This window comes from Engystomops pustulosus, chromosome 1 (assembly GCF_040894005.1).
Source record: "Engystomops pustulosus chromosome 1, aEngPut4.maternal, whole genome shotgun sequence".
Lineage (NCBI taxonomy): Eukaryota > Metazoa > Chordata > Amphibia > Anura > Leptodactylidae > Engystomops > Engystomops pustulosus.
This window is the reverse complement of record NC_092411.1, coordinates 245,340,298-245,364,038: the sequence shown is the minus strand read 5'-3', so window position 1 is coordinate 245,364,038 and position 23,741 is coordinate 245,340,298. Positions and strand designations below refer to the sequence as shown.

The window sequence follows — 23,741 nt, the reverse complement described above, 5'->3', positions numbered from 1 at the left end:
TTTACACAAAATACAGCAATCAAGACAAATTATTAAAAACCACAATAAAAATTCGACAAAAGCAGGAAGAAAAGTGGTGGTGGTCCTAAATAAACCAATGTATATACATCTCCAATATCATGTCGAAATAGACATGACCAAAATGATACAAATTCATATTACCCACCCGGGTGTGACATCATACAAAATTTCAGGAGAGAGAATTGACCACCACCACAGCACCCCTGACTTTACCTGGTGGCCTGGTGTTTGAAATCCATTTTCTAATTCATAGATCAATCTAAACTGTCCACCAATTTCTGCACTAATTCTGATGCATACATGTTTACTGTGACAAGTCTCCTTTAATCTAATGGGAGAATTATATATCTACAGTACATTGAAAATATGCACCATTATGTCGGTCAGTAGTTATAGTACAGGATAGATAGATAGATAGATAGATAGATAGATAGATAGATAGATAGATAGATAGATAGATAGATAGATATCCCTTATCCTTCAGTATTGGATTTCCGGAGCAGAGTTGGTGCAGTGTGAGCTTCAATGCTTTGACACTACATTACCTAGTTCTACCTTTGGAGGGTACACTTTACACATAAGTTGCTATAGCAATCATTTTGTGAGTTTCTGAGGTTCTGGAGTTAATGTTTATATTAATGACAGCTTTACTGTAGCTTTCTTTATGCCTATGTGCATAGGAGTTTTTTTACTTTGGAAAATGTGGATTTTTCAGAATGTATATTTGGTATTAATACTAGCACTTTCACCATTAGCTTTTGATTGGTATAATACTTTATCTGCTGCGTAAACCTTTCCACTTCTCTCTGTAATAGTCATTATGCTGCATAGAACTTAAATGTGCACAGCAGTTTTATCACAGACGTGACATACACCTCAGCAGTGGGAGTGACTTTGCTTTGATCAGCATGAATATTTCACCTCATAACCTTATTTGCTGTAAATCCTCAGGTATCAAAAACATAGAGTCTCCCTACAGGCTGTTGGTTCAAACTTCATAACCGTATTATCTAAAATGAATCAGAAATTTTAATCTTTTAAAGGTTTCAGTTCATCCCTCATGCGTTTGTCTTCTAAAGTTTATGTGTATTATTTCAGGCTAAGTCTGTTGGTGCACTACGGGCTAGCCTTGTGTTGGAAAGTATCCAATGTGAGATATGTATTAAATTGCCTACATTGTAAGGGTGTGAATCTGTGGCTCTAAAATTAGTGGATACGATATACAAATATATATATATATATATATATATATATATATATATATATATATATATACTGTATATACTTGAGTATAAGCCGACCCAAGTATAAGCCAAGGCCCCTATTGACTTGAGTATAAGCCGAGGGTGGGAAATGCAATGTTCACAGCCTCCCCATTATATAGCCTGCCGGGCCCTGCCCCATAGTATATAGCGAGCACCCTGCGCCAGTATATATCCAGTCCCCTGCCCCAGTAAATAGCCAGCAGCGGGAGAAGCCGGAAAGGTGAGTTTTGATATATTTTTTTTTTACTTGAGTATAAGCCAAGTTTGGGTTTTCAGCCCATTTTTTTGTGCTGGAAAACTAGGCTTATACTCGAGTATATATGGAGTATACATATGCAATTTCTCCAGTAGGCACTTAACTAGCTTCCCACTTGGGGGCCACGTGTCTGTCTGGAGAAAAGGAGGTTTAGTCACTAAAGGAGACAGGGCTTTTTATACTATGAGAACTGTCAATCTGTGCAATAGCATTCCTCAGGCTCTGGTCACAGTAGGGACAGAAGAGAGCTTCAAGAAGGGTCTAAATAACATTGACAATTATGTATATTATGTTATATTATGTATATATAACTTTTTCCCCTAAATCCCTTCCTCATCCTTTCCCTTTTTAACCGTATAAACTATGTAACTTAACTCCACTATGTACTTGTTTCAGTATGGGGGCTGAGATGTAAAGTTTAGTTTTTGCTATCTCTCCTCTTGTCCTATGCATGTGATGTGAGGATAAAGTCATGAATTCTTTCTACACTATAGAGGGTCTGTACTTCTGCATACTAAGATTTTCTGGACTTGCTAGATGTACGGAGCACAGAGCTTTGCCATGTGTACAACCGCTTTAAGAGTTGAATACAATTTGTTGATAGCTGTCATATTAAAGGGAAAAACAACTACAGCATTCACATTTTATACATAATGGGCCACATTTATCACTTTTCTGCATGTAAGTGTAGTATTTGCGTCTAAATTCTGGCGCACTGTTTTGCCAGAATTATCACAAGCTACAACCATCTGTGATAAGTATATTTTCTGCATCTTATTAATCACTTTACTTTAACTCAGTTTAGGCACAATTTTGGCGCAGTTTCGGCGCAATGTTAGATTCAGGCAGTTACATGTGATCCTGCTACAAGCTCCTCTCTGCTTCTCCCACATCCCAGAATGAAGGTAACACTCACAGCAGAACCCAGGTGTGTGACACCCTGCACCCAGAGACCTAATCAGCAGGGCTTCTCCTGGAGGGGATCTCCCAGTGCTGGTCTCCTGCTGCACCCCTGTAATTCTGCACAGTATTCCCCTCATACACACTGGTGTCTGAGGGGGATTCTGTGCAGAATTACATGGGGGACACTTGTCTGTAGTATCTGCAACATTCTGCAAAGTTCTCAGCTCTTGCTTTGAGCTCAGGATTTTGCAGAATGTTTTGTAAATAGAAGGTGATGAACTGTAAATAGAGTGTGCAGCTCCTGTCTGCAGAGCATCTAATGTCTGCATTATCTGTTCTAGTGTCTGCAGGGTCTGGCTGAGCTTTGCTTCTAGAAATTAGCTGTTCTGCAAAGGGGCTCAGTGCTTTCTTTTCAGTTAACGCCAGGGCTGGAGTGTTTTTGAGCCCGTTTTTGCGCCTAAATGAAAACGTTGCAAGTGATGAATATAATTAGGCGCAGCAAAACATCTGGATTGCTAGGATAAATGAGGGAAAGCTGGTTATTTTAGCTGTGCGGCTAGTTTGACGTGTCCCAAACTGGCGCAAAAACGGTGCACCAGTATGAAAAGGCGCAAAAACAACAGAAAAAACGAGTGATACATGTGGCCCAATGTATGCTCATAAATAAATTGGATAAAATAAAAGTCTCCCCCCTCCGTTATTTCAACAGTACAAAGTAATATAAACTATTACTATTATAAACTATTACTATGCATTGGTTTACATTGTCATGTCAATATGCACAGACTTATGTCTGTGCATATTGACATGACAATGTAAACCAATGCTGTTCTCCTTCAGCTGTGGTCACCAATATCTGTTCCCAGGGACTAGATGCTGACGGCTTTTCCTTTACAGAACTTGAGCCTTAATGATGCAATGTCAGTCATGTAAAGTAAAATCCGCAGTGAACCTATATGACATCCGGATTATATAGGAAACGAAGGTAATCAATAAGATATCTCTGAACTGGATGTAATTGGAAGAAGCAAATAACATGTAATAATATCTATCTATCTATCTACTATCTATCTATCTATCTATCTAGCTAGCTAGCTAGCTATCATCTATCTATCTATCTATCTATCTATCTCCTATCTATTAGTGTCATATCCATCTATATCTATCTATCTATCTATCTATCTCCTATCTATCTCATATCTATCTATCTATCTATCTATCTGCCTATCTATCTATCTATCTATCTATCTATCTATCCATCTATCTCATATCTATTATCTATCTATCTATCTATCTATCTATCTATCTATCTATCTATCTATCTATCTATCTACCTTTCTGGAGAGTATAGTCATCCAGCACGATTTGTATAGTCTTACTTACAGATTATTTCAAGCATCAATCTTTGCTTCCTTCTGAAGACCAATGTTGAAGTGGAAAAGGCGATCTTAACAGACAAAGAGCTTATCATAGAAACAACCTTCTCAGACGAATCACACGAGGGCAGCCAGGGGGCATCAAAGTCACAGTCCTATTTAGACGGATGTGAGATACTGTATTTCTCTCTCACACTCAGCCTCCTCTTGTTCCCTTTTTTTCATTCTCATTACGTACCAGAATGGCAATCCTTTATGCAGCTATCGATATCTGGGAAATATTGATGTTTCACCGTGTTACGTGTATTGTCACCATAGTGAATTGTTCTATGGAAGGGTTTCTAACTCAGTCGAAATCAATGCAACCTTGAAGTTACTTGTAAATTCTTCAGTGTAACTGGAAACCACAATCAATCTTTAAAATACTTTGGGGGTCATTTGTCAAGGTATGCCAGGTGCCAAAACATTGCATTAGCTGCAACAACTGTACATTGACCGGGTGAGGCTGAAAAATTAGGTCAAAAATTTGTCCTGAGTAGTAATGCTACTGAAGGATTATTTAGTTTCTTCATAACACCCTCTCAGGGATAATGTCAGAAAAATGTGTCCAGGTTCTTACAGCTAAAAATGGTTCCCACTGAACACCATACATATTTGTTACAATGAGCTGTAGTTACTGAAAGTGTAACAATAAGATCATAAGGTAAAAAGGGACACCTACCAATGGCCATATTCCTACAGAAACAACCTGGGTCAGATATTGCTGTCAGGTTCCTAATATTAGATCAAGGTGGTGTTTTTTGGATGTATAAGGCTACCTGCACCTAGGACTTGACTGTTAATCATAGTATCATTGTATATAAGGCTGGAAAAAGACACAAGTCCATCAAGTCCAACCTTTAAGGATTAAACAAATCTTTTTTCCTTTTTGCTCTCCAGAAAGGCATCCAGGCCTCTCTTGAACATGTACATAAAGTCCTCCAAAAAACCTCCTGCGGCAGAGAGTTCCACAGTCTCACTGCTCGTACAGTAAAGAACCTTTGTCTATGGTGATGGTAAAATCGCCTCTCCTCTAGGCGCAGAGGATGCCCCCTGTCTATGGCGATGGTAGAATCACCTCTCCTCTAGGTGTAGAGGATGCCCCCTGTCTATGGTGATGGTAGGATCGCCTCTCCTCTAGGTGCAGAGGATGCCCCTGTCGATGGTGATGGTAGAACCGCCTCTCCTCTAGGCGTAGACGATGCCCCCTGTCTATGGTGATGGTAGAATCACCTCTCCTCTAGGTCCAGAGGATGCCACTGTCTATGGTGATGGTAGAACAGCCTCTCCTCTAGGCGTAGAGGATGTCCCCTTGTCCTAGTCACAGGCCTGGGTATGAAAAGATCTTTGTAGAGATCCTTGCACTGTCCGTTCAGGTATTTTTACATTGTAATCAGGTCTTCCCTCATCTTTTGTCATCTTTTTTCTAAACTGAAAAATTCCAAATTTTGTAATCTGTCATTGTATTCTAGTCCCCCCATTCCCCTAATAATCTTGGTTACTCTCCTCTGCACCCGTTCCAGTTCTACTACGTCCTTATACACTGGTGCCCAACACTGTACACAATATTCCATGTGTGGTCTGACCAGGGATTTGTATAAGGGTAAAACTATGTCTTTATCATGAGAATCTATTCCTCTCTTGATACATCCCATGATTTTATTTGCTTTAGCAGCAGCCGCCTGGCTTTGGTCACTAAAATTAAGTTTACCATCCACCAATAGCCAAAGTCCTTTTTAGATCCAATTTTACCAAATAATTGACTGTTTAGAACATAATTATACTTTTTGTTTCCATGGCCCAAGAGTATAAATTTACATTTATCTACATTAAACCTCATCAACCATTTCTCTGCCCACTCCTCCAGCTTCCATAAATACCTCTGTAATGCTAAACTATCGACCTCAGTATTTATTACTTTACACAGCTTAGTATCATTTGCAAATATTGAAACTTGACTGTGTAAACCCACTACAAGGTCATTAATAAAAATATTAAAAAGAAGTGGCCCCAATACTGACCTCTGTGGCACTCCACTGGTAACCTCAACCCAATCTGAGAATGTGCCTTTAATGATGACCCTGTTTTCTATCACTAAGCCAATTACTTACCCAAATACACAGATTTTCCCCTAGTCCCAGCAGTCACATTGTATGTACCAACCTTTTAAGCAGCACTGTGTCAAATGCTTTGGAAAAATCCAGATATACACAGCATCTCCCAGATTTCTTCCTAATAGAAGCCAATCAGATTAGTCTGACAGGACCGATCCCTCATAAACCCATGCTGATGCTGGGTTATAAGGTTGTGCACAGTGAGGTACTCCAGAATAGCATCTCTATCAAACTCTTCAAATATTTCTATTTCTCTTCAAATATAAATATAGGTCTGTAGTTTCCAGGATCACTTTTTGATCCTTTTTTGTATATTGCTACCACATTTGCTATGCGCCAGTCCTGTGGAACATAACCAGTCCTCAGGGAATCTAAAAATATTAAAAATAATGGTTTGCCTTTCACGACACATAGTTCATGCAAAACCCAGGGGTGTATGTCATCTGGCCCCGGTGATTTATCTATCTTAGTGGTTTTGAGGCGGCGCTGTACCTCTTCCTAGGTAAAACTGTTGACATTCCAAAAAGAATTTAAATCATTCCTCAACATGACTTCCACCAGGGGATTTTCCTGGGTAAAGACAGTCGAGAAGGCGACATTCAGTAGACTGGCCCTTTCCTCATCTCCCTCCTCCATGACCCCCAGGTAACTCCTCAGAGGGGCTACACTCTGCGTATAAAATTTATTATCTTTTATGCACTTGAAAATTATTTTGGGATTATTTTTGCTCTCCTTGGCAATATTTCTCTCAGTCTCTATTTTTTAGACACATTTCAAAGTGCATTTGGCTTTTCCTTCATAGCATGATGCATAATAGCTTGCATGTTTTAGATCCTTGTCTTTATCCCTCCTAAATGATCAGTTTCACCAGTTCTAAATCTATTTATGCAATACTTGTATTACTACTATATTTTTTTAAGTGGGATCTGTTAAAAATACAGTTTTGCAGGGTAGGGAAAGGACAGGAGACACAGACAGAGACAGTGAACCCTGAGACTAAACCTTTTCTCAGCTGTTCCTACCTATTTGCCCAGCGCAGCTTAGGTAGATGGTAGACAACCAATCATCGTTTCATACCTGTGCCAAAGTGGGAACACAGAGACCAACACTAGATAATGCAAACATAAATAGTCATCAAATACGGGTCCAAACCACGAGGACAACCTGTACAAAATCACAAGGTAACTGGATAGCCAAGAAAAGAAGAAAAGGGTCAAAAATACCATAATACAGAATGATAGAATAACACAGCTAGCTTACTAAGTGCAAGACTATGGCAGGCAAAGAGTACTGATCCACACTTATATGAGAATCGATAGTCCTGGTCCATAAGGGGATTGGATGAGTACTCTGACATCTCTGACATATTTAGCTATCAAAGCACTTGACACTTTTTGGCCAATAATTGTGGCATCTTTCATTTTAGAAATAAGTGGGTGAAGTGAGACGGCCAGAATGGAAATACCCCATTTGGTCAGATTAACTAAAACTCATAGTAGGAGGGTGCCCCAAGTTAGCACTGAAATCTACACCAGCCCCTGCAGCTATACTAATGCACAGCATCTCCCAAGAGTGCCTAAAAGTTTCCAGCTGCTAGAGCTAACTATCCTACATATCTAAAGCCCCTTCGGCAAATAGTTAAAGCCAGTGCAAGTGACATCAGGTTTTATACAAAAGCTCCAATAAAGCAGATACATCGATACAGTGTTAGCATTTTTGTTTTTGGCTAAGATGAAACCTACTTTTTTTTCTAAAACACTTGTTTTTGGATTAATTTTTGCACAATTTACCCCATCTTTAGCCATTCCCCTTCATCAAAGAGCTGCATCCTCGGGCAAAGTAACCTACTCCTATTTTATATAGTGTCCAGTAGATTTTCGAGAACCATTTGGAAATCTGTAGAATATGCAGCCAACCCCCGCAGTGCAATTGTTGCAAAATAAAAGAAATAATGACAAGAGAACATCACGATGAATAAAATTGCCCACAGAATAACTTTTGTTGATATGTGTTTATTTTTCGGAGCTATGGCTAAGTTTAGTGTTAGTTCAAGGTTTTGTCCATGTATAGGGAGGAATGCTAAGGCAGCCTTCAGCTAAACAGCTGCTGCCCGCTCCCATTGCAGGCAGTGTTATTTGTCTTGTAAATTCATGGTTGCACTTGCCATGCTGTTTTCAACAGAATTATAATTTTTTCGGAGACTTTTTTCTTTCTGTACAAGAATTTACAGCAAGGCTTGCTCTCCTGATTTGTTTTTCTTATTTGCTACAGCTCGAAACTATTCATCGAGTTCTCAATGCTGGATGTGGCATGTACACAATAGGGCCCCCGTTTCTGGTGGTTAATTGTCATCATGATCCACAACTTCTACTTATGTCGCTGGCGCAAACACAAAATGATCCCCACAGCTCAATAATCTTTATTGCCCTCAGATTAAAGCTCTTCACTAATTTTTACAAGCAGTTTTAGGTAAAATTCTTTAGAAATGTTTTTTTTTTTTTTTGAAAAGAGGTTAAATCTCCTTCCCACTTGATATCACAACTTGAAGCCAATTATCAAGTCCAACCATTCCTGCAGTGGAATGATCAAAGACAAATGACCAACCTGGCAGATAGCAACGGGAATGTAATATAGTTGTTATTGTACTGTACACAGACCACCCTGAAAACTTTCCCTCATTATTTTAAAGCACACAAGTCGCTCAAAAAAGTTATGATACAGTTCTATAAAGCAACTGAGCAAAAATATCAAAACACCTTCCAGATTTTTCTATAAACTAAAAATTCAATGATGGGGTACATGGTTAAAAGCTACAGAAATTTCTTTGTCTGTGTTTAAAGGGGTATTCTTATCCGGACATTCACATATAATTTAATTCATATTCAAATATAATTTCCAATGCATCTTTAGAAATATTTCCAATAAATGTAGTCATATGGTCCCTTAGAAACAAGATTGTTGTCCTTGGATACAACCACCCTGGCAACTTTGGTCACACATGCACTATTGAGTCCTGCCTGTACAACTGTGAGATATGCAGCCATTTCATAGGCAAAAACTATTTGATTCTGCATGCAATCACTCCGGCAGAGATGGTCGTATCCAAGAACAACAATAATATTTCTAAGGGACAACATGGCTACATCTATGGAAATTATCTAGTTATGTTCACAATGGTAATTTTTTTTAATAACATGTAGTTGAAAAAATATATAAATATGGTAGGTAGATAAATTAAGTTAAATGTGAATGTCCAGATAAGAATATTTCTTTAATATTCCTTCTTCCTTCTGTGCTAACAATTTAATAAATCCAAACCAAATAAAGGGAATATATAGTATATGAAAAAAGATAGACAAAAACTCTCAAGGTTTTTATTTATCTGATTGTTGACTGTGTGGTGTTACAATTCTTACCTCACACTTTATATAGCTTCTTTTCAGCTTGGTCCAGCCCCCCCCCCCCCCCCCATATATGATGGGCGCACTTGCTTGCCAATTTACACAGCTTGTAATACGTGAAGCAAATTTCATTTCTATGGGAGATGAATGGAGAAATGAATGAGGAATGAATGGGGAAACTGGTTTCCAGTTCAAAAATAATGGTGTGAATCATCTAGTCAATTTGACGATCATGTGAGTAGGCCAGGGATCAGGAAGAGCTGAAAAGAAGTTTAAAAAATATGTTTGACCATGAAAAGCTACAGTGTTAGGTAATAGGCCTGGAGATCAATATAACCATACTTCAGTGTGTGTTAGTAGCAGGAGGAATGCAAACAATGCATTAATATTTAAGGATTGTAGCTGGACTTTGGGCACTCTGTGTGAGATCCCTTCATTGAATGCGGTACAATCCCTCCCCACTCCTGTTAGTCACTGCTGAGGAAGGCTTCTGTTTGGATACTATAGCATTTACTCAGAGGAGGGGCTGTGCTGTGTTAAGGAAAGAGATTTCATATACCAATACACCAAGTCCAGCTACAATCCTGGAATATAAATTACAGTCCTGCTACTACTAACTACACCCTCAAATGTATTCTAACATTATTATATCTAACCTGTTTATACTTTTACCTGGTCTCTTTTAAAAAAGCATAATGCAAGTAAGGTAGCAACATGGACTGACATAGCTTTTAATAAGTGAATGTGGGATTATTATGGTCAAACTATTGGGAGTTCTTTAAAGGAGATCTACCATCAAAATCAAGAATGATAAACCAAGAGCACTAACTTTTCGGCACTGTGACTGTGGTAATCTTTTTATATTTATTATTATTGGCCTCTTTCCTTCTAAAATCAACTTTTAAAATTATGCTAAGGAGCCAGAAGAGTTCTGGGAATTGTTACTAGAGCCCCTCTGTGGTGTACAATGTCTCACAATGAGTAAGACCACCATGGGCCCTGGGCTTTAGAAAGATTGTGGGCCCCATACGAGTCTTCAGTACATAGATACACCTGCTACATGATGTCCACCAATTTTATCAGGAAAACCATAAAAAGGACCAGCACCCCAATGCTCAGTGCGGCTGCTCTTCTGTCTTCTCTATGCTGTATTAGCCAGCAGAGATGCGTCCATGCCATCTGCTGGCCGGCACACACTATGATGCGGCGGCCGGTAGATTGCATGGACGCTTCTCTATCGGCTGTTACAGCAAAGAGAAGAAAGAACGGGAGCCACGGGGACCAGAGGATCGGGACCGGCCAAAGGTGAGTATGTAAGTTTGTTGTGACCAATGCATTTCCCACCCACGGCTTGTACTCGAGTCAATGGGTTTTCCCAGTTTTTGGTGAAAAAATTAGGGGTCTCGGCTTATACCCGAGTATATACCGTATTTACATATATATATATATATATATATATATATATATAACAGCAAAAATATGGCAGCACTCCGAGATTTGTGGAAATCAGAAAAACGTACTCATTTATTCACACATGTGTCAAGGCTACGTTTCGGCTCCTTGCATCTGGAGCCTTGAGAAAGCTGCCATTTTTTTGCTGTTCTATGTTTTGATGGACCTTGGTTCAGGTCCTGGGAATTGCACCCGAGTTCGTAACTTTTCCCGAGTGCTGCCTAACCTCTTTGTATCTATATATATATATATATATATATATATATATATATATATATATATATATATATTTATATATAAATATATATATATATATATACACTCACCGGCCACTTTATTAGGTACACCAGTCCAACTGCTCGTTAACACTTAATTTCTAATCAGCCAATCCCATGGCGGCAACTCAGTGCATTTAGGCATGTAGACATGGTCAAGACAATCTCCTGCAGTTCAAACCGAGCATCAGTATGGGAAAGAAAGGTGATTTGATGCCTTTGAATGTGGCATGGTTGTTGGTGCCAGAAGGGCTGGTCTGAGTATTTCAGAAACTGCTGATCTACTGGGATTTTCACGCACAACCATCTCTAGGGTTTACAGAGAATGGTCCGAAAAAGAAAAAACATCCAGTGAGCGGCAGTTCTGTGGGCGGAAATGCCTTGTTGATGCCAGAGGTCAGAGGAGAATGGGCAGACTGGTTCGAACTGATAGAAAGGCAAGAGTGACTCAAATCACCACCCGTTACAACCAAGGTAGGCAGAAGAGCAGTACGTCGAACTTTGAGGCAGATGGCTACAGCAGCAGAAAACCACACCGGTTTTGGACAGTAGAAGATTGAAAAAGCGTTGCCTGATCTGATGAGTCTCGATTTCTGCTGCGACATTCGGATGGTAGGGTCAGAATTTAGCGTCAACAACATGAAAGCATGGATACATCCTGCCTTGTATCAACGATTCAGGCTGGTGGTGGTGGTGTCATGGTGTGGGGAATATTTTCTTGGAACTCTTTGGGCCCCTTGGTACCAATTGAGCATCGTTGCAACGCCACAGCCTACCTGAGTATTGTTGCTGACCATGTCCATCCCTTTATGACCACAATGTACCCAACATCTGATGGCTACTTTCAGCAGGATAATGCGCCATGTCATAAAGCTGGAATCATCTCAGACTGGTTTCTTGAACATGACAATGAGATCACTGTACTCAAATGGCCTCCACAGTCACCAGATCTCAATCCAATAGAGCATCTTTGGGATGTGGTGGAACGGGAGATTCGCATCATGGATGTGCAGCCGACAAATCTGCGGCAACTGTGTGATGCCATCATGTCAATATGGACCAAAATCTCTGAGGAATGCTTCCAGCACCTTGTTGAATCTATGCCACGAAGAATTGAGGCAGTTCTGAAGGCAAAAGGGGGTCCAACCCGTTACTAGCATGGTGTACCTAATAAAGTGGCCGATGAGTGTATATATATATATATATATATATATATATATATATATATATATATATATATATATATATGTATGTATATATATATATATATATATATATATATATATGTAACACTGTAAATAATATAGACAGTGTGCCCTGTAACATAATATATAACCCCCTCAATTTATTGAATAATATACAGTGCCCCCTAACCACATACTTATAAATAAAATACTTAATAAATGAATATAGTATGAAGTGATCCAGTCCCAGTATATAAAATCTGCCGCCCCCAGTATGTAATATCAGCAGCCCCCAGTATATAATATCTTCAGCCCTCATATATAATATCTTCAGCCCTACTATATAATATCTCCAGTGCCCAGTATGTAATATCACCATCCACCAGTATATTATATCACCAGGTCCCAGTAAATTATATATCCAGCCCCAGTATATAATATCTCCAGCCCCCAGTATATATTTCCAGACCCCAGTATATAATATCATCAGTCCCCAGTATATTATAGAAGCCCCCAGTATATAATATCTCCAGACCCCAGTATATAATATCTCCAGTCCCCAATATACAATATCAGCAGTCCCCAGTATATAATGGGGCAGATTTACTTACCCGGTCTAGTCGCGGTCCCACTGTGCGTTTTCCGACGAGGAGTCGGGTCTGCCACGATTCACTATGCCCGTGTGCCCGATCCTGCATCAGTCGGTTCTGCGCCGAGGTCTGCTGGAGTTTACCTGCTTCTTCCTGGTGTATGTGAGTGCGTGTCTTGCGACAGAATTCTTTTTTTAAATTCCACGGTTTGTCCGAATCCGTTGGGTTGTCCAATGCCCACGCAATCCGATCGTGTGCGCCAAAAACCCGGGGCAATTTGGCGCACATCGGAATTATTCGCCAAACCCGATGGAATTGCAATCCCACGGACCCTTAGTAAATGAGCCCCAATATCTCCAGATCCCAGTATATAATAGAAGCCCCCAGCATAAATTATCTCCAGCCCCAGTATATAATATCACCAGACCCCAGTATTTATATCATTTACTAAGGGTCCGCGGGACCGCGATTCCTTCCGGTTTCTGGCACGCGCGATCGGATTGTGACGCATCAGTAATTTAAAAAAAGTATTGTGTCGCAAGACACACACTCACATACACCGGGAAGAAGCAGGTGAACTCCGGCAGACCTCGGTGCAGAAGCGACAGATGCAGGAACTCGGGCGCACCAGCTTAGTGAATCGCGGCAGACCTGACTCCTAGTCGTAAAACGCACCGCGGGATCGCAAATGGACAGGATAAGTAAATCTGCCCCATTATCTCCAGCCCCAGTATAAAATGTCACCCGTCCCCAGTATATAATATCACCCACCCCCCAGTATGTCTCCCCTCCCTCTCTGATTCCTCAGTCACCCCTCATTCTGCCTGCTGTATTCTTACTGCAGCAGTGGAAATTACTGTACAAAGTGGGAGGAGAAAGTGCTCCCTGCACAGTGTATCAGCATGTGAATCAGCAGCACAGAGGGGCTCTGGTAACACCTCTCAGAGCACTTAAGGCTCATTAGCATCATTTTAAAAGTTACTTTTATAGGAAAGGAGACAATGACATTGAATGTGCTGTGTTTCCGGAGAGTATGACACTACGTACATGGTTATAAATATAACAACATGATGCTGTAAGCAGTTTGATTTCTGAGTTATGTTTCCTGTACAATGTGTGTATTGTGCAGCAGAGCCTGATAGTAACCCAATATGCATTAATTATTATTAATATGTACTGTCATCATCCCGAGCTAAAGTGCAATGGTCCAAGAATACAAGGCGGATGCAATGTTGCATGATATTCTGTATATGTTCCATATTGTGGGGCTGTGTTATAAGGGTGAATGTGAATAAGTGCTGATATTTTGGGATGCTGACCTGCCTTACGGATGGTGTGGGTCTTATTTTATACTGTATGGAAAGTATTAGACCTGATGTTTATGGAATATAATGTAAAGAATACAGGAGATTTTTAATTGCAGCTATTTCCAGGAGATGTCACTTTTTCCAGTGTCTTGCCTATCAGTTTATCTGAGATTTGTCAAGCAGCTTAGGCTATTACTGTAGTTTCCATGGGTCTGCAGCCTCCCCTGGAGAGAAAATGTCTCTTTCCTCTTTGGTACAGTAGAGAGCAGGCTTACAGTACAAACCCGCAGCTAATTGCCTGCCTCCACTGTGCGCTGGTGTTTCCTTTGAAATTTTACATTTGATTTGTTGAAAAATGACCAAGATCCTCAGTTGGCTGTCACAGCTTTCTCCTTCACGGTGACGTTTCATTGTGGGGGTAAAATTGGCTCCTATGCCCCCCATCCACCCGTATAGTGAAGAATGACACTTTTCTATTTTCTGGTACATTTTTTTTCTTATTATTTACAGGAGTCACACACGGCTCAGACCACAATATTGCTGGCAAGAAAGCCCAGCTAATGAAGCTGTAAGTTCATTAGTGTTTGCAATCAGCAGCAAGCAGACACCCTCATCAGGGCAGGAGGCTGCAAAGAGCCATTCATCAGCATGAAGTGTTATTCATGGATGACCCCTAAATCATTGCACTAGTAGTAGATGCACTGATTGGACACAGCATGGGAGCGCTGGTACTTTGCATTAGCAGACGCAGACAGGGGGAGTGAGAAAGGGATAGGCAAACCATGGGGAAATCCTGCAAGCGGCAGCACAAATACAATCAGACTGGCTTTTCTTAAGGCATATATATAGGCACACATATTTCCTCCCTTTTTTGATAAGGACGTATAAAAGTAGCATTCCTGCTGAGCGGTGGAGGAAGATTATAAATATGCAGGCTGGTGGTTGCAGTGTTTAGAGGATGCAGGGCTCCCCCCTTGCTCGGTGCTGGGGAGGAGCATGGTAGGCTGCTGGGTAGAAGCAGAAGCAGCAGCTGCTTCACGTGTATGCCTGGCAGTGGCTGCTGGAGCTGCTCCCAGCCTGGACAACTACTCTCAGCTATACCGCTCCATCATTCTCTCTCTCATCTCGCTATATGACCTAGGGGAGATTGCTCTGTAGAAAGGGGGTGTGTGTATATTCCCAGGCTTCAAGAAACAACTCCTATACAGGACCAAAAAAAAAAAAGCAAGTGTGGACTAGCTGCTACAGGATAGGTGTCTGCTGGAACTGAGCACAAGTTGCACCCCTTCTATTCATTCCCCCCCTTTTTCTATTGATCTTCCAATCAGCATCAAAAAAAGAATTACTCGTATGATGTTTGGATCCCCAAAGAGAGAAATGTTGGGACCTAACAAGGTAAGTGGCGTATTTACTTTTACAAGTGCACATTGTTTACGTCTCGGTTACATTGTAACACATGCAGAGACTACTCATCCCTAGATGTTATTCTGGCTGTCACTGTCTGTTTGCTCTTGTGATGAGATACAGTAGGGACAGTGGGTGATTTACTCATCCGCTATCAAATACTTCTTACGTCTATGTGTAAGTTCAGGGGAAGCCTATGTTCAGGGATGGATTGTAGGGACAGATGGCAACATTGATCTTTCTGACATTTCCAAACCAAAGGGCAGGAATGATGCCCAATGACCCAAGGCTCCGGAGAGTGGAGGGACCTGGATGTTTGGATATTATTGTCTCCCTGTAGAAACCTGTAGCCTCTACATGTTGACTTCCAACAACTCTTAAGAGGGCACCCAACAACCTGCTGTGCCAACTCAGTCCACACGGCACAGCACATGGATCAAAACTCAAGTGAGCTGCAAGTTAGAAAGAACAGATTTTCTTCCAAAGGTGTCAATTTGCATCCAATTTCCAGCGTATCGCATCCATCACCCTATACACTGTATCTAACGGATTGGTTTCACATTATTTTCACCACTGATTCTCCAAGTTGCATATGAGCTCAATTTGTTTCCTTCCACCCAGTGAACCAATTCTATCATCTCTACCCAAAATGAAAGAAAATAAAAAAAAAAAGGTCTTTGATGTTACGAATCCTCATTTCATAGACATACATCTATGTTACGTGTATGAGGCGGGCAAGAAGAGGTTAACGTAGCTGTTAACTGGCTTTCTAGTCAATAAGAGCCGGCAAGGAGTGGATGTCAGCATGTGATCATCCCGACCTTAACCCTGCTGGGAAGAGATGTGTCAATATCACCACAGCTGCTGCTTTCTTGCCAGAAAGTTCATTTCCTTCTATGTAGGACAAAGGGGGATTTTATTGTGAACGCAGCCCTGACATCGCTGCTTGATTTCTGTTAATTGCAGTAAAACAGCGCAGATTTAGAAAGAACTAGTGTATTTTGTCAACACAGCACTAGTAGGATGATTGGTGTGGGAGAGGGAAGTCTTACTTGTTTTTGTTCCGGAACAAGGGAACAAATCAATCAGTTGGGAGCACACGCGGTGTTAATACAACCAGACTTAACCTGGCAGCGGTATTACAAATGGGATGTATACCGCTATACCATTAGGCAGGTCACATGTGCATGACAACAATCCGCACGCCTCGGTGTATTATCACATGGAGCACTTGATCTAGGGTTAGCCATGCTCCCTGGTCTACTGAGCTTCTCAAAGGGTCTCAGATACCCACCATAAAAGCAAAGCCTGCGATAAAAACTTCCATTAGCTTTCCTAGCTCCCTGAAAGGTCACCCCAGGCCCTTTCACACATAATATATCTAAATCTGCTGTCTGCTTTTCTTCCTTCTTGCACTTGACCTTAAAGCATTTCTTTGGCTTCCTTACATCAGGAGCAGCATTAGTGACCGGCCATTGTAATCTCTGTAAAGCTGGGTGTCTTCTCTGACTCCTTCATGGAGCATATGCTGGGGATGTGGAGGCAGTGAAGGAATTCAGTGGGTGGTCTTTTCTTCTTGGCATGGGAATAAGCTTCTAGTTGTACTTGGGTTGTAAGTTTGAAAGTCTAGATAACTTTGAGTGTTGTCAGGCTTCAGGGACAGAGTTGAAGACGGTAGATATATGAGAAAGGCGGATCACAGAAAGGGTTAACTGCAACTCAGACCAGTCTGGAGACTCATCATTCTATTATGCAGAATTTAAGGATTACTGTAGATTCAGGATATTTAGGATTTGCAGTTTTCTATCCCCTAAAATCCTTCATGTGTGTATAGGACCAATAGACATGCAGAAGTTTGTGATGGATGTGAAAGGGTTACATGTAGTGTTACAGTGCAATCTTATATGATAAAACTCCACAATTTGTCTATGACACCTCATCTCCTTAGCTTTGCCCACACCCATTTATTTATCCTCTCATTTATTTCTACATCATAAATACATTTCTGAATCATTCATCTGTACTCGTATCATGCAGCATGCCCTGCTGCGATGTAGTAGTATCTCTATTACTAGGACTGTATTACTAGCAGCTGTAGCCTCTTGTGTGTATGTTGTGCTGGACTTTACATCATGCACCATACGTTGCTCCTAGGCCTTTTAGAACTTTAGAAATAAAATTAATTGACAGTTTGGGGGGGCATTTTTTTTCACAGATGCCCAATCTTATAAATATGTGTTTGCCCTTTATAGATTATATAGTTATTTTGTAATCAGTAGATATATAGATGAATAGATTGATGATACTGTAGATGGATAGATGGATAAATAGATAGATAGATAGATAGATACTGAATATATATAAGTAGATGGATATCTAGTGTAGATATATAATATATATATGTATATGTAGATAGACAGGTCGATGGAAAGGTAGATATGTAGATGATTGGATGGATGGATATGTAGATAGATATGTAGACAGATGGATGGATGGATGGATAGATAGATGATAGATACTGAAGATAGATGGATGAAAACATAGGTAGATGGTTGATGATAGATAGATAGATAGATAGATACTGAATATATATAAATAGACGGATAGATACTGTAGATATATGTAAATAGATAGGTAGATGGATAGGTAGATATGTAGCTATGTAGATGGATGGATATGTAGATAGATATATATGTAGACAGATGGATGGATAGACAGATAGATAGATGACAGATACTAAAGAGAGATTGGATGGAAAAATTGGTAGATGGTTAGATAGATAAGTAGATAGATAGATATGTAGATACTGAAGAAAGATTATACATTTCCACTCTCTCTGCAATTACATTTTCTTGTCATGTTCTACTTACATTATCAGAAAAGAGAAACTTTCCCTAACATGTATAATCCATTTAGCTAGTTGAGGCTAGTACTTCTGTTAAGCCCCACTGAGCTCCAGTAATTATATTTCATAGTAATAACTTAGGAGGCATCATACCGAGAACAAGAGTCAAGCTCACATTGTAAGTCATAATAAAACATATTAATTTGAAAAGGAAGGAAATAGAACAGTTCTGCCACACATTATTCTCTGGGAAGTCAGCCTTCTTTTTTTTTCCCTTCCATAGACTGGTATACAGTATGTACAGTGCTGATTTTAGAACAGATACCTCTTGTAGAGAGTTCATAGAGAGTTTAATTCTGTTATCACAAAATTACAAGACGTCTATTACACACTGATGACCGCATTGAAGAACTTTATCAATTATTATACTCATCGGTAATACAATGTTTGAATTGCCTTGATATTGAAGCCTAGGAGTAGAACTTGTCTATGTCTAAAATATGTTTTACATTTTCTATTTATATAGTTACAACATTTTAAAATGTATGAATATTCATGCTATTTTACTATTTTCTGGTGATGGTGATGAGTCGTATTGTTTTTTTTTTATTTGGTGGAGATTACGGGCAATTGTTACACTGCGAGTTAACATGTTCCAGAAGTTATATAGCTCTCTTGTTTAATACCAGAACAGTTAGATAATAGGCACAGGGCCCTTTAAGACACCCCTATGTATCAGTTTAGTTCTGAGGAAACATTGATTAATCGACGTTCCTTATAAAGTCTGATTTATTTGGTATTATTTCATAGCAGGCATTATGGAGCTCTCTTTCCAATTGAGATTAATGCATCTGAGTATATAAGTGGTTTGGAGGGCTGCATACATTTCCAGTGCCTTTGTAATCAATTTTAGATACAAGCATTCCACAATGGATCAGCCTGCATCCAAACCTGCCTTATTATAGAGAATTAACTCGCTTTGTGATTGATAGCAATATTTCTCATTCTTGAAAACACCATTTGTTTCCAAATAAGTGTTATGGCTTCCCAGCCTCTTGTGCGAAAAACTCCAGACTCTAATTGCATTTATAGGAGGCCTTGATTTGTCACACATCGGAGGTATCCGGAGAACCACAATGCCTCATTTGTTTTCTTTTTCATTGGAAAAGTCTGTAGATATATTATTGATGATTATAGTCTGAACCTTTCTAAAAGGGAAGCCAAATGTAGTCGTAAGTGTTAGTAAGAAAGCTCTCCCTGTGACCCAGCTTCATTTAAAATTCATTGCAAGTCGCACCAAGATATGGGGATATTTCAAGCAATTTGTGGAAAGTTGCAGAAGATACTTCTATGGGCGCTGTTACCCACCAGAAGCCAAAAGGTCTAGCGAGCTGGAGCTTTCATCTCCGGCTTCCTTGTTTGTTACCCTTGGAATTGCACTTCCTAATTGGAGCAGACCATTACTAATGGCTGTATGTACGAGAAGCAAATGCTAAGTATTTACACCTAAATTGCTCAATAATAGTGAACGTAGACCCTTCTATTGATAACACTTAGCTCTAACCTCTCAGCCTAGATATCGAGAAGCTGATCTTGGCTGTTTGGCAGTGCAACCTTCAAAGCAAGTCTAGAACTATTGTAATGTTATCTTGATATGATGTCCCCTTTCTCTGCCTCATGAAAGTGTTTTCTTGTAAGGCGGCTGTTATATTAAATAGAAAGCGCTGTCAGAAAGCTGGTAACCGTATGAATATCTAAAACCTCCCACCCCCTAGCAATAGGCATTAATGGGCTGCTATTCTCCAAATCCGGTATGCATAGGCAATTTCACATTGTTAGGAAAGTCATTCATTTCTCTAATCTTATATTTCATCTTATTAGGTGGGAGCAGAGACCCAATTTTTTTTTTGTAAAGGGAGTATTTTTTGATCTAGTTTTTCACTTGACGTTAAAGGAATTTTATCATTTAGAAATATATTACAGTATGTAAATTTTTCATGTATACTAATGCTAATAACTATTTTGCTACGACGCCCATGTATATGGTACTTTAGGTGCTCTAGACCTGAGTACCAATCATTGTTGGATGGATTTACATTGACACTATAAATATATAGGGATGAGGTTGTCATTAGCTATATCTATCCCTCTATAGTCCTAGTTAGATTTGCAGCTCTGAAGCTACTCGTACTTGTTCACATAGATGTAGCAGAGCTAGAAATGATCATTGAATAGTCTTTACATACTATTGGGTTATAATAACCCAGAAGTAGAAGATTAATAACCCCTGAATCCCTGTTTAAGCCTATTGATGACACATTACATCATCCCTTTAAGTTGTGCCAAACGACCAACACAGCTCTGCTACATCTTTGATCTGAGACATTGCCTATGGGTTAATGCCAAAGGCTTTTTAGGTCATTTACTTTACCTCGAATGAAAGGTTTTTTTCCCACTCTCTGAAAAAAAATACATCTTTAATGCAAATCAGAGAAAGCATTATTCATAGCGAGGGTCAGTGGATAGCCTTGGCTGCCATACAAAGTTACGCTATTTAGTTCTACTTGTGTTCTATAATAGAATATAGGTTAAAAAAATTATTTGACAAATCACAGACACTACATTTAGTTAACATTAATCATAGGGTTTTTTTCCACTTTCCTGCAAATGCAAACAGCCCCTATTACAGCTTTCCATGAGTTTTCTAATAGAGATAGGCTCATCATGTTCTGGAACAGAATGCCATCTCCCACATGGGCTGCCCTTTATATAAGAACAATCAAATGCCATTTTGCTCTTTCATTTTTTATTTCAATAACTCACACTGTCCAACATGAAATATAGTTTGCTTTTTAGTGTGAGGAGCAATATCATTCCCCAGTAATGTTTCTCCTGTAATAAAGGAGTCTGTGGTATGGCGGTATTATCAGTGAGGCCACTACAGTATGTGACTGTACATGTGTGTGTATGCGCAGGAGCGGCCACGTAGGCTCTCAGTCCTATTGTAGCCTGTGAATAGCACAGAGACTGTTCTTTTGTTAATAAGTGTTGAATGACATCTAACACCACAATTCAGGAAAGTACCAACATTTCAATTAAATAAAAAGAAAAAAAAGAGAGCAGCTAGTGCCAGTGTGCTGCCCGGGCATTCATTTCTGCTATTAAATTAAGGCTATTTCAGTCTTCAACATTAATACATAGTCATTATTGGGTTCTATATGGTTCTCCTTCTACGCCCATCATCAGCATGTGGACAACAGGCAGTATTTATAGGAAATATGATATTACTATATTTTTTATCTAGACACAGGGTTATCAGCAGCCTCTTAGTACTTGTCTTCATTCTGCTACTGAAGAGAAATGGAAAGGGTTGGAATTAATCCCTTAAAGTCTCTAATAGAAAACAAACAGATAAAGCTACGACATGCCAACGTGTTACTCAGACCAATCTATCTATTGTATCTATCTATTCTACCAATCTATATATTCTATCTATGTAACAACCCAATGTTTATCTATCTATCCAATAATTATCTATCTATTCTATCTATGTCACAACCCAATGTTTATCTATCTATCTATCTATCTGTCTATCTATCTATCTATCTATCTATCTATTATATTAATTTATGTAGCAACCCAATGTTTATCTACCATTCTAGGTATATGTCTAAGTATTCTATCAATCTATCTATTCTATCTAGCAACCCAAAGATTTTGTATCCATCTACCCAATGATCATCTATCTATTCTATTTATGTAGCGACCTAATGGTTATCTATCTATCTATCTATCTATCTATCTATCTATCTATCTATCTATCTATCTATCTATCTATCTATCTATCTATTCAATTAATCTATGTAGCAACCCAATGATTATCTATCCATTCTATCTATCTAGCAACTCAATGATCTATCTTTTTATGTATTCTATCTAGTGACTTGATGATCATCTATCTATCTCTCATCTATTTGTCTACCTATTCTATCAATCTTTCTATCAAGCATCTCAATAATTATCTGTCTATGTATTCTATCTATCTATTGACTCAATGATTATCTATCTAACTATCTATCTATCTGCATCTATCTATTTATTCTATCGATCTATGAAGTCACCCAATGATTATCTATCTATCTATCTATCTATCTATCTATTCCATCAATCTACCTATCACCTTTTTTCTATTCTATTACTATTTCTATCTATTATATTACTATATATATCTATATATCATACACAATCTACACAAAGCTATAGAGAGATACAAAGATGGTGAGCAGATTTATAAAAAGATAAAATGTAGCTGGAAAGATATGATAGATATGTAATATCTATCCATCCAGTTCCATTTTATCTTTTCATCCATCCACTCACTTTCTATCTATCTGTCTCATTAGCTATGTTACATTGTGTATAATATTTCTTTGCAAACCATTACCATTTAACTCTCCTAAATGAAATATTATGGGTTACCACACAGCAAAGAAACCTTAAGAATCACAACCACTAGAAGTGCTATCCTTTAACTAAATAGAGAAAATCAGGTCCCATTGTATTCATAAAGAAGGGCGAATGTATGATTCCCACATATTCTATGTGATCCTGCTAGTGCAGACCATTATGTAGGAGTAATAATGTCATTTTTAGGCCATTAAAGAGGCAGCGTTAATATATTATCCATTTCCAGACCCACTGATACAGTGGAGTGACAATTATAACATCTCTATCAGTCTTCCATTCAATGTACCACTCTATTACAGTAGTCATTTTACAATGAATTCATTCCTTTTTTCGCTCTTGCCTACATAATTCACCCTTAAATATTGGTATCCTTATCCAAAACGTAATAGCGCATTCAATATGATATTATGTTAATTGGCGGGAAACACATGATCATTATAAACATGTTTATTCTATTTACAAATGTACTAAATTATACTTCTGTATTATTTTATTATTTTTTTTGGAAAAAGGATGAATGAATTTTGTTGATTATTACGGAATTTGTGTTCGAAAGTCAGTTATGGTACTAGAACCGGCAATGACTTTTATAATGACCTGGTAGCTATGAATAAATAAATTATTTTTTTTTAATGTATATTCTGGATAATAAGAAATATAATCAATATTTCTAAATATAAAAGTATAAAATATAGTAACTGAAATTTTTCCCTAAAAATTAAAGGCTTTAAAGCAAAAAAACTATAATTGTTTTTGCTGAATCTAAACTATTAAAAAAAAGAAATAAAAATCTGTAGATGCAGGGCTCAGTATGCGCTGCCCTGTGTTGCAGCCCTCCGTCT

The 23,741-nt window shown here is 38.9% G+C and overlaps 1 protein-coding gene across 15 annotated transcripts in view; it reads left to right on the top strand.

The window, feature by feature from the left end:
* The window catches only part of TENM3 (teneurin transmembrane protein 3), a 1,383,253-nt gene that overhangs the window by 558,374 nt on the left and 801,138 nt on the right, over window positions 1-23,741 (top strand). For 14 of the 15 annotated variants that reach the window (XM_072123501.1, XM_072123484.1, XM_072123468.1 and 11 more), the window contains exon 1: window positions 14,986-15,578. The exons of the other annotated variant lie outside the window; for it this stretch is intronic. The gene's annotated coding sequence lies outside the window, so the exon portion shown is untranslated. Of the gene's footprint in view, window positions 1-14,985; window positions 15,579-23,741 lie in introns of those variants that run through there. 15 annotated transcript variants of the gene reach the window in all.